Below are 12,299 nucleotides of genomic sequence, written 5' to 3'. Positions count from 1 at the left end.
GAACAATTTTTCACTCCAAATTATGCAAAAGTCAGCTTTTATGTAGCAATCCCGATCTTTTTTATCAACTTATAATTTTCAAAAGGAAAAAGCATCATTTTCCAAATTTCCTCATCAGTTCTGTGAAAGCAAACTGCTAGTTCACAAAGCCAAACATACCAACTTTGAGAATGCACCAAATACTGTATCGTAACTGATGTAATAACAATTGAGAAGATAGAAGCACATGCAGAATTTTGGGTGAAAATTACTGAAGTACCTTGGCTTTCTTTTTCTGCTTGTTTTAGTGTGTCCAGCTGAACCCAGGATACTTCATAAAAGAGATTTTTGTGGTCAAGTGGACCATAAAGGATTGATCCATTAAACTGTGTAACTGTTTGAACTTGAAAGAGATTTTTGGCAGGCCTAAAAATGTATGCACAAAACCTATCTGATTGCACACTGTACTCAAATAAGCAGGGCACAATTGTATCTGCAAACTGAAATATCCATATTTATGCAGAAAATGTTTAGAGGTACCCTGAAAGTTTAACTCTTGCTGTATATCTTGGAGTAGCCAGGAGGGTGCTTCATAAACTGTCACTGTAAATTTATCATGTATCTATTTAATCCAATGAGTTCAACGTGTACAAAATTATAATTAACAAAAGAGCACAGATAGGAAATTCAGCGCTGGCAAGCTTCTAGTAAATTAAGTCGCACCTCATCTTTGTTACTTACGAGTTTAAGAAGTAGTGAAGAATTTGCATACTAAATAAGCACTTAACAAATTATGTTTATTTTTTGTCAAAGATTAAAAGTTTATATGAGACCACACTGAAATGTAGATAGCAAAAGATTTAAGAAATGTTTTCTTTCTAGTTACACTATTCTGTTTTTAACTTTCGTTCACACACTTGTCTTCCTTCTATGAAGATCTCTCACCAGGGCTCTGTCTATACCTTGTCCTTAAGAGCTTCCTATATTACTTACAGCCACACAAAATTTACAGAAGAAAATAGAAGCATGCTGGCAAAGTGCAGTTTTGACTTAGCATGAGATGGCTTGCTATTGATTGCCAATAGGTCAGAAAATGTTGAGGAGACATCCTGAGTTTTATAAGACATACTGGTTTGTAGAAGAGTTTTGCCTTGCCAAGGAAGCCAGGAAAAAATGTTCCTTCTCTTGATACAAATGTCATCGAAGTGAAACCAAAATCATTGTAGGTTTCCTAAAGGTTTTAATCCAGCACTGGCTTTATAGCTTAAAAAGCAGTAATACATTTTATAAAGAGTTTTGTTTTCTTTCGGTTTGGGTTTGTTTTTGTTTTTTTTCTGTAAAAAGAGACCATAGATTGGTTTGAACATGCTGGCAAGTACAACTCTGGAAGTGTGCCATGAGGTGCTTTACTGTTTGAAAGATGCTGTCACTCTTAAGTTCCTTCTTAGAGAGTAGTTCTTTTTAAGAAGTAGTTCTTTTTAAGGAAAAGGCTGAGACTATGTGGATGCAGCAAGTAAGATTAAGTTTGAAAGTGTTTGCAGTTTCTCCTTGTGTCTGTGGCAAAGGTGGTTATTTCCAGCAATAGTCTGCTGAAGGTAGCAGCATGACTCAGAGAGGGCAAAGCCCTCCATGGGAACACTGTGGGTGGCTGTGCTTTGCGGAGACTGTGAGAGCCACTGAGTTGGCAGACTCCCTGGCTGTGCTCATCTGAGCACCTGGAAGTGCTCCCTCCCTATCTGGAGGGGCATGAGGTGAGTTGTCCTGGTTCTGAGCACAGAAGGAAGACTTGAATGGAAGAAAAAAGATGACATAGAGGAGTTGTGTATAGAATCCTTATTTCATTCCTTGTTTGAGTTTAGCTGTCCCTAAAGGGAAGCAAAAACCCATTTGTTGAACAGTGAAGATAAATTAATATTCATCAAGGCGTTTCAGTCCCATGTGAGATGCAGGTTTATTTTAAGTAAAGGTATGATTTTTCCAATTTGGTTGAAAGATTTAAATGGCATTTGTCACTGTAGTATCTGAATGCCTCAGAATTGTAAATGTTTTTTCCTTACAGTATCTCTGTAAAGGCATAAAAGTGCTGCTACCCTATTATGGTTTGTAAAGGAACAGAATTATGAAGGAATTGTGACTCACCTATGCACACATAGAAAGCCTGTGGCAGCAGAGGAAATACTTATATTTATTATTATTCAGGCAGTTTGTTAACCATGAGGTCATTTTTCCTGGCTTCATAAAATTACTCACAGGTTATGCAAGCCATACATAATTTTTATGCAGCATACTTTTATTTTAAGTATTTTAATTTTCAGTTGTGATAAGCTGTTAACCAGAGCTTTTTCTTTTCTGATGACACTTCATGTCTTATTTTAAAGCATCAGCCTAACTGAAAAAATATGTCAATAAGACAGTCTTTTTCCCTAAATAAAGGCTACACGAAAATACGTATTTTATCAATGCAAAGTATATTTGAGATCAGTGTTCCATTCTTTTTAGATTTGCTTTGCACTGTAAAAACAGTAATAAGCTTCATATAACCACACTGCTTCCCTTTGTCATGATGCTTTCACCCTTTTCACATTTGTCCTATTATCAGATTTTCATTTATAATATCTATTTAAAATGTAAGTATCTAAAGGGGATAGCACTATAGCACATTATTCTTACACACGCTAAATTAGTAAAATTGGGGATATCACTATAGCATGTTATTCTTACACAAGCTAAATTAGTAAAATTGATATTTTTATTCATAAGAGCCTTTCTACAGAGCACTGCAGGAGGAGTATTTTACTACTTTTCACTATATCCAACAGAAGAGTCTATTGAAAGCAATATTGCAAACATCGGGAACATCTCACGGAAATTTGGCAGGCAGAAAATATATCAGAACAGTGTGTAATCTATTTTGTTCCTATAAAAGGACACATTAGGGTTGCAATATGATTCTAATAACTAACAAGCTAAAATTTTTTTCATTCAAATTAAAGCCTATAGTAAATATATATATACATATACAGGGTTTATAGTCAGAGCTTAAGTGATGGAGGGACTCTGGTCCAGCTCAGTTCCTAATTTCAGCACTGAAGTAGCTAATCTTAAAGGGAATGGACAAACTACATTTCTATAGCATAGAACTTTTCTGCAAAGGAGCAAAAGCTTTAAACTATCACTCCTGCTTCAATTTGAGACAGTTCTAGAGGTTGCTGATCCCTTATGTAACTTTGGAAAGCTTAGAAAATAGCATGTACATTGGAGCAGTCTCCCTGGGCAGCTGCTTATGTTCCTGTGCTTGTCTGGTGTCACTCTAAGTCTGTATTATGAGCCCTTGATGCAGATGCAACCCACCTATCCTGATAGCTTACCTGAGCCCTTTAGTACATCTGTTCTGAGTCATTTTGAGCATGGTGTTCCTCTTCTGCAGAGCTTGAGTCAGGGGAATCTACCTTAAACTGGAGCCAAGGGTTTTCAGCTCACTTGGCACCCAGAGGCTGGAGTTAGGGTCATACTCGTGTAGTGAATTCCACATAATCTGATTGTTTTAATTCTTGATGTAACTATTTTATAGATCATGAGCCATTCAAAAGTTAAAGCAGAGCAAGAGAATCAGACTGTACCATCATTAATTATACTGCTTAACGGTAATATAAGGGAATTTCCATCTTATTTAAGAAAATCACAACTTCTGCACAGCAGTTTCTTTTTCATGTAAAATTATTCCATGTGTTTTACTGATTAAAATAAAGAGTTCCTGTAAAATTATTCCTTGTGTTTTATTGATTAAAAAAATATATAATTAAAAAGTCTAGCAAGGCTCCTTTGTAGTTTGTTTGCTTCTGTTGATATAAGAATAATATAAAGGCATCTCAATACCTAAAACTGAATCCATGTACCTGCCTATTGTAGAAATCAGCATTCTTGCACAGCATAACATCAAGGAAAGCTTAAATGTGGTCAAGCTGTCAGAAATACATTGCCATTAATTGTACGGGTTCTGTACTTATAGCTACATTTGAAAGCTTTTCAGATGACCATACGACTTCCTGACACTTCATTAAAAAAAGTTGAAGACACATTTATTCATCTAACCATTCCTCCTATCCAGTGATTTTTATGTACAACTTATTCCTCTGACCCAGAATCCATTGTCCTGTATAGTTGTAAATAAGTCACATTTTCTTAAAGGCTAGTAAACATTTGTATCAAAACTTCCTAGAAGACAAAGATTACACCTTTTGTATCACAATTAACTTTTAGAAAACATTGCAAACCATGTAATTACCTAAAACTGTTAACTCATCAGAGACTACTTTGATGGTGAATCACAATTCTCTAAGAGCAACATCCTGTTTAGTCACAGAGGAGTGGTCACCAAAAGTCCTGCTCTGTATATACCTGAGTTTGCTGGACATTTTCCATGGGACTGTTCCAATGAAAATCAGAAAAAAAAAGCCAATTCTATTTTTTGTTTCTTTTAATTGCTTTTCAGTTAAATTTACAAAAAAAAAAAAAAAAAACAAATTAGAATCTTTTCTCACAGCAAGGAGTGTAATATGTGTCATTTTTACAAAACTGGATTATAATTCATTGCATTTAGCAGAAGCAGCCCTAACACTTTAAAGGCAATAGCAGTTTGTACGGAGAGCGTGGTTTGAACCATGTAAGAATGAAGATTCATAAAGATTAAAGCACTGATGAAATTTTAGTAACAACTGACTGATACCACAGTTTAGACAGCACAACTGAATTCTGTTTAAAGAAGCAGATGATAAGCTGAGCTGTGTTCAATGTAATCATGTTTTAATTACAAAGACTGAGGACTGACAAAGACACTGGACTTTGCTCATTCAGTCAAAAAAGAAAGGTGAGACCCTAGACCCTCAGGCAGATTTTACTTCTGACTCTACTACAGTGGGGCATAGTGCTCCATTACTGCATTTCCTCTCTCATGCACATACCCTCCTGCCCCTTTTTCTCAGTGTTCTGTCTTCTCAGAAAAGACAGACATTCCTCAAGGGCTCACTGAATGTTGCACCCTCTAGGGATTTTCATAGATAGGAGAAGGGAAGCAGAAGTATTCAAAATGGATCGCTCATTTAGATCTAGCAGGCCACTTGTCTTGGCATGCTTTGTCCAAACCCTTTGCACACTCTCTGTTTCACTTCAGCGGTGGCCATGGTGAAATCTCACTTCTCAGTTATGGTTCAGCTTGATTTGATACGGAAAGTTAATATTTATTGCAAAGTTTCACGTATCTGGTTCCAATATGGTCCTTAAGGTTTATTCGTTTATTCACTCGTTCTCCCTTCTGGAGTACAGAAAAAGGATATCTCTTCTAGTGGAAGTTTCTTCATACCGTCTTCCATTACAGAGCCTTTCCATCTTATCAGAGAGGATAAGACAAAAAACAGAGTATCTCCTCAATTTTCCCTCAAAAGCATTGGAAGTTTTGCAATTTTGTGACAGTAGACATAGTCTGAGAAAAGTAATTCATATTCTTTCCTTCTGGGGAATTGTATACACAAACCTTGCTGAGTATTCTCATCTCATGGCCCAAGCTAATAGCCATTAATAGCTCATTGTCTTTTTTGCCAGCTCGTAAAATCTCACTGACAAGAGCCTCTGTCATTTTTACACTATGATGCAACAGACGCTGTTACAGCGTTACAGAACTTCTGGGATTCAGCTGAAACTTTGCATGACCCTGTTAGCCAAACAAGAAAAGTTCTGGTGCTATTGATATTGTAGATTTTGAGACTAATGACTTGCTTTTCCCTGCTTATTTGAGTGATATGACAAAAATAATTCACAGTCTCTGACCTCCTTTATGTCATGAATTTCCAGTATTTGGAAAGATGCCTATAGCTCTCAGCAAACAGCCATTGGCAAGTATATTTAGAGAGCAATATGTCTTATAAGATACTGCTGCAACATGGATCATACTTTCATGTAAAGAACCTTCAGGTTTCATTCCACTTACTGAGATCTGGCCTGTTTGCTCCCTCAAGAGAATTTTTCTTATAGAATAAGATTTCTGCAACCTGATAAGGAACACTTTTGTACCTCCAGTCAACTAGATGATACTTGATCCCGTACCACATTTTATCCCCTACCCACCTACCTCATATTTCATTTGTAACTCAAGGTTTAGTAGCTACTGGTAAATATTGTAGCAAATGATCAGTTGAGAATTGGTCAAATTCAGCAGCTATGTATATTCAGTATTATTTTTCATTAGCTTATTACATTTACCCTGCAAACAATATGAGAAAATGAAAAAAAAAGGTAATGCATTAAGACAAATTTCTCTCACATAATTAATTTAAAATTCAGTGAGAATTGTGAAGGGAGTTAGGTTTGCTAAAAAAATGCCTACCAAATGATTGAGCAACTTTTTGTTACAGGCAAATAACAAGGAAGAATGGATAGGTCTTAAATCCATGAACCAGAAAACAATCACTGTTTTCAAAATAGAAATGGTCAAAAATGTAAATAAAGGCATATTTTGAGGAGATGAAGGTCTTCTCATTATGTAGTCACAGCTCCTATCTGAGAAATATTTTCAAGATGATACCCACTATTTTTCTGAGTTTGAGCGATTACTGGCGCTTTATCAAGGCTAATGCTTTGATAAAAGGGCGTAAATTGCTGGGTTAGCACATCAGCAGCTCTAGAGGGCATGAAATCACATAGGCTGCATTATCAGGCTCCCCTATAAGGCCTCACGTTTGGGGATCAGAGGTGAGGGGGAACATTTCTTCACTGGCTGCCTTATTTCCTATTACTTTAATTTCCCCCTGACAGCCACAAGCTTTGTTCACCCAGAAAAAAAAAATCCATAGAAACATGTATATACTCTGTGGTAGGTAGAACATAGTTCAGTGAAAATAGCATGAAATAGCTTGAATGTGTTCTGGTACATCTAGAGTACAAAGCAATACTGTACATCAGGAGCAAGACTGGAGAGTGATACAGCTGTTGCTGAGGACATGACACCCACACTATATGCCTTTTGAAGGTTTTACTTTGAACCCTGTCCTAGATATCAGTTTCATATTTATTTATCAGGAGACGTGAGGACATGAGTATTATTCCTGCAGGACTGCTCTTCAGGTCGGAACAGTGGCATACTTGTCTTCACCTGCAGTGAAAAGGAGCATTAAACTGCCTATGGCTGCTGTCTTTTCTCCCTGAAATCTTAAGTTCTTAAATTTTCAATCCCATTTAGTCCCTCAGAGGTTCATATTGCCTGGTTAAGAAACAGAGCGCGTGCTGACCCAGATGGACTTTCAAATGTTTTACCATGGTTTAGGTTGAGTATCATCTCTACCAGCCCTTTTCTGTTCATTTTTAAGTCTTTGTGGAAAACAGATTACTTACTTTAAAAATTGTACTCTAAGATGGAACAAGGTAGGTTACTTTTGATCACCATGTGAGAAAAGGAGGTTCCCAAAGTGAATTTGAATTCTCAGAGGAAGCATCAGGAGGTAACAGAGGCAACTCCACAGCTTTTAAACTGATCTGCTTTTGTCTGCTTTTGTAACCCATCTGCAATTTTCTTTGTGTGTGTGTCTGTGTGTGTGTGTGTGTGTTAGTTTTTAGCCACAGTGCCCCAGCTGCCTCCTTACCCCCTTGTGCAAGTGCTAGTGCAACCACAAGAGCTGGAGTTGGGAATGCACATGCACAGCCAGGCAAAGAGGAGGCTGAGTCCAGACTTCGCTTGGCTTAAAAGCACAGCCAAAGAGTGAGACAGAAAGAATACATCAGCTGTGGAAGGTGCATCCAGTAACTGCTGTTCCTTGTTAACCTCAACCATGAACACTAAGCTTGAGAACAGGCACTAAATGTGGGGCTCAGTTTGCCTCACAGGGGAGTGTACGTGCATGTGTGTGCACTCCTGGGGAAGGAGCTCAACACACCACTTTACATACTACCCCATGTATTACACACTACTTCAGCTGTCTGACACGCCAAGCCTCCTGAACTACATGACTACTTTTGCCTTCAAGTCAGCACTATAGATATTTCTGAAACTTACACAGAAGTGTTCTTTCTGCCTGTGTTAGCTGTCCACCCTTTGCATGCAGAGGCTTTCAAAGGGCAGTGAGACTACAAAGTATTTTCAGGTGTCACTGACATCTTCTCCCTCAATGCAGATTCCCAGTAGGGGAAAGTATGTATTGCGTTAATAATACAATGTTAAGACTACAGAAATATAAACTTAAATCAGAAATCATATTTTCAATAATGGCTTAGAATTAAATCATAGAATGACCTAACTACTAAAAATAACCAATCCTTACACACGAAGTCTGTCTTCCTGATTATTTGCTATAATTAAATCAATTGAATAGAAAACTAAAACCTGGTCCAATAGCAGAAACAAATAAGAGAATCAATACTGTGTCAGACATGCAGTTCCAAGTTCTGTGTCATGTCAGCCAAATCAGAAACATAAAACATAAGATTAAGACAGACAGGTGACCAGCATCCCACAAGCACTCTTCAAGCCTCCTGCCTTTTGGCAGCTCAAGATCTTCGTCAGCTGGGAAGACTCAATGTGTTTAGTAATTGTAGGTGGATTTCTCTTCCCTGACCTTGATGGGGAATCCTGGTTAGCTTTAAACATCCACCACCCTACAGCACTGCAATCTTCACCTGTGTGCTCTTTGGGAGAAGAATCTTCTGTTTGTCCTGACCTTGCCATGTGATAGCTTCATCAGACATCCCTTTCTCCCTTACTGTAAAGACAAGAGTACAACTGACCCCATCAGCCTGATCCATGCCCCTTCTACTACATATTTACTATGTCCTTTTAGAGGCATCACTTTTAGAGAGCAAAGAGTACTGATCTAATTGATTAGTCTTGGTATCGAAGCCATACTCCACCTTCCTTACCGTGTCTTAATTTTTTTCTAGTTCTACTGTAGTATTTAGAGATGATTGAACCAAAATTGTACAAAGTGATAAAAAATAGTGGTGTGGACAGAAACATAGAGAAGTGCCCTTTTATTCTCTACTTACTGCCTAAATAATTCCTAAAATCTCATTTGTGTATTATTTTTGACCTTTTCCAGCTTCATACAAAACTGAATTATTACTAATGTCTAAACTACATCCTCACAGCTAATTTTAACATTTCCTTTTTAGTTGTGTTTTTTGTGGTTTTTTGGTTTTTTGGGTTTTTTTGGTAGCTTATTCTTTTTTCCTTCAGTCCAGCCCTTAACATAACATTTTTGTTACAGACATCATGTGTCTGTGAAAAATAACTGATACTTGGTAGCCCTTCCATCCAAAATCTTCAGACAAATCATGTCAAATGAATGGCCTGGAACCATGCATCTTGGCCTTCTGTGTGTAAATTACATCACCTTCACAAAACTTCCTCCCAGAAATACACTAACAAAAAACTCCCCAGTTTTGCATACCGCAAAAACTGATTCTGGGGCCACTCCTCACAAGTGACAAAAATATAAACACCTGAATATACTTCCAACAAAGTTGGCATTGATTGTACATTGTATCATCACATTAAAAAGCTAGGATAACACATATTGTTTGTAAAATTCCACAATAAAATTGATTATTAATTATGTGTTCACCAGAATATCTGTTCAAAATTTGCTCAGTACCTTCCTTCTGCTACTTGTTAGTTTTTCTTGAAAATGCAAAAAATATCTTTTTTTGTAATAGAACTGACCAAGCAACTTGCTTCCCACAGTCCTTGCTGTGAAGAAGAATGTTTATTTGGCTCTTGCCAACAAAACAGTTTCTTCTAATGTGCAAGTTATCTATATTTGCATAGAACTGAGCCTGAAACTTTGTAAACCAGTTCAGGCAGACACTGCATTTTTGGCAAGTGTCCCTGTGATTACTAACAAGCAGACACAACAGGGTGCTGTAAAAAACATTATAGACAGCAAAGACATGTAGACCAAAGGGTGCATATCAAGGCCTCATTCTACATTGCAAAGATAAAGAGCACTAACCAAACTGTTCCCTGAGTTCCCTGACTATTTTTTAATCAGTGTAGGTGAACTATAATAAAGAATAATTTTTCTGAATAAATGTAATACCTGTAAAATAGCTGAAGAGAGTAAAAACGATGAAATACTGAAAAAAGCAGAATATCTTGTTTTCTATAATATACAGTAGCAGTTCAGGATTATATGAGAGGGTTGTTATCAAATGCATTATAATCCATTTGAAACAGATGTATTCATCTAAAGGAATATTGTTGAAGAACACAATAATTTCCACAGTATTTATTCTTCTCTGACCCATTCTTTGTAGGTACAGACAAATGTTGGTCTGAGAAGCAATACCGTGGGAGACAGCCTTTGTGTGTGAGAAACTGTTTTTCAACATTGTGTCTGGATAAGGAAGAAAGTTTCGTAGCCTCAGGGTATATTTATAATTAGAATGATGTAACTGAATCAAAGACATTGTTTCTTAGGAAACTGAGACATCTTAGTCTGAGGAGGTTATTTTAGGGTGTGGCACAGGGGGCCTCTAGGTTCATTTCAACTATTAAGAAACTATTTTTCTCTATTCTGTGGATGTTTGTTGTTGTTGTTATTGTCCTTTCATTAGTATCCCTTAATTAGTGTTCTTCTTCCTCCTTATGGAGACACAGATTTTCCTCCTTGTCCCAGAGTGGCACACATATTTGTACACTCAGTGCAGATGGGAAAAGAAGTGGCTAGAGCTTCTCTGCCCATTACAAATTGCCTGCTGGTCACTGGATGACAGTTGGTACTGAAGCTGACATCCCTGCCTCAGGAAGCTGCTCCTTGAAATGTCTGTTTACAGGGCTTCTGTGACATCCTGAGCAGGAAACCCAGGGACTGCTCTGACAGACACGTCAGACATTTCTGGTAATGCTTGACCAAGAGCTTCAGAGTGCAGGACCGACAGTGTCTTGGGAAATGCACATAAGTGCAAGTCCACATGTTAGGGTGAGTAACATGTCCGTATGTCTTAACAGAGTAAAGATATGAAAGAAATCAACGTGAGTTATACTGGGACAGCTCCCTGCTGTACTTCTATCAATGGTTTTAATGTCCTAGAGGAACTTCTTGAACTACATAGAGTCATAGAATAATAGAATAGTTAGGGTTGGAAAGGACCTTAGAGATCATCAAGTTCCAACCCCCCTGCCATGGGTAGGGACACCTCAAAATAAACTGTATCACCCAAGGTCTCATCCAACCTGGTCTTGAACACCACCAGGGATGGAGCATTCACAGCCTCCTTGGGCAACCCATTCCAGTGCCTCACCACCCTAATAGGAAAGAATTTCCTCCTTATATTCAGTCTAAACTTCCCCTGTTTAAGTTTTAACCCGTTACCCCTTGTCCTGTCACTACAGTCCCTAATGAAGAGTCCCTCCCCAGCATCCCTATAGGCCCCCTTCAGATACAGGAAGGCTGCTATGAGGTCTCCACGCAGCCTTCTCTTCTCCAGGATGAAGAGCCCCAACTTTCTCAGCCTATCTTCATACAGGAGGTGCTCCAGTCCCCTGCTCATCCTCTTGGCCCTTCTCTGGACTTGTTCCAAGTTCCATGTCCTTTTTATGTTGAGGATGCCAGAACTGCACATGATGTCCATAAAGAACCAAAGACCAAATAAATACCTGTTAAATAATCCCACCTATTGAAAGGCTTCTTCATTTTAACCTATATTAAAATATTAAAAAGAAATAAGAAACAGAGCACACATGTACTTTTACAGGACTCCTGAAATGAAAGGTAGTCTGTCTCACACCTAAAGGATCATGACCTAAATACTGAGAAGGGGGAAGTATTTCTATTTCAATTTTCCAGGCAAACTGTCTTTTTCATTACACAGTGTTAATGCCAGGAGCTAAGAATTATTCAGCATAAATCGTTGCTACAAAATAGAATACATTCTGTACGAAAAGGTAGTGCCACATATTTTCATGTTTACCAGAACTGTGGGATGGAGAAAATGAATGTTTGTCAAATAAATATACAACATTCAGACAGTGCTGACAAGACGGGATAGGCTGGAAGTTGCACAGCACACAGGTACCCTGCACTTTGCACTTCTTCCTGATTTGTTAGCAAGTTGAAATCTTGAGTTTTTACTGGCTTTGATTCACATTGTCTCTCTGGATATTGGCATGACACCTCAGCCAACGTAGGCAGTTATTCTGCATAGGCAATACATCCTCTCCACCGCTGCCAACTCTGGATCAGGTTTGCGGCATGGCTCCTGGATCCTGTTGCACTCCTGCATAGCAGAGGACATATTCTGCAGGAATTTCATTTAAAGAAGATACAGGGTCAATATCA

Source organism: Pezoporus wallicus, unplaced genomic scaffold (assembly GCF_028554395.1).
Source record: "Pezoporus wallicus isolate ANWC-B61680 ecotype Strahan unplaced genomic scaffold, APGP_CSIRO_Pwel_v1 contig_2997, whole genome shotgun sequence".
NCBI classification, from domain to species: domain Eukaryota; kingdom Metazoa; phylum Chordata; class Aves; order Psittaciformes; family Psittacidae; genus Pezoporus; species Pezoporus wallicus.
Note: the sequence above shows the minus strand (reverse complement) of the source record.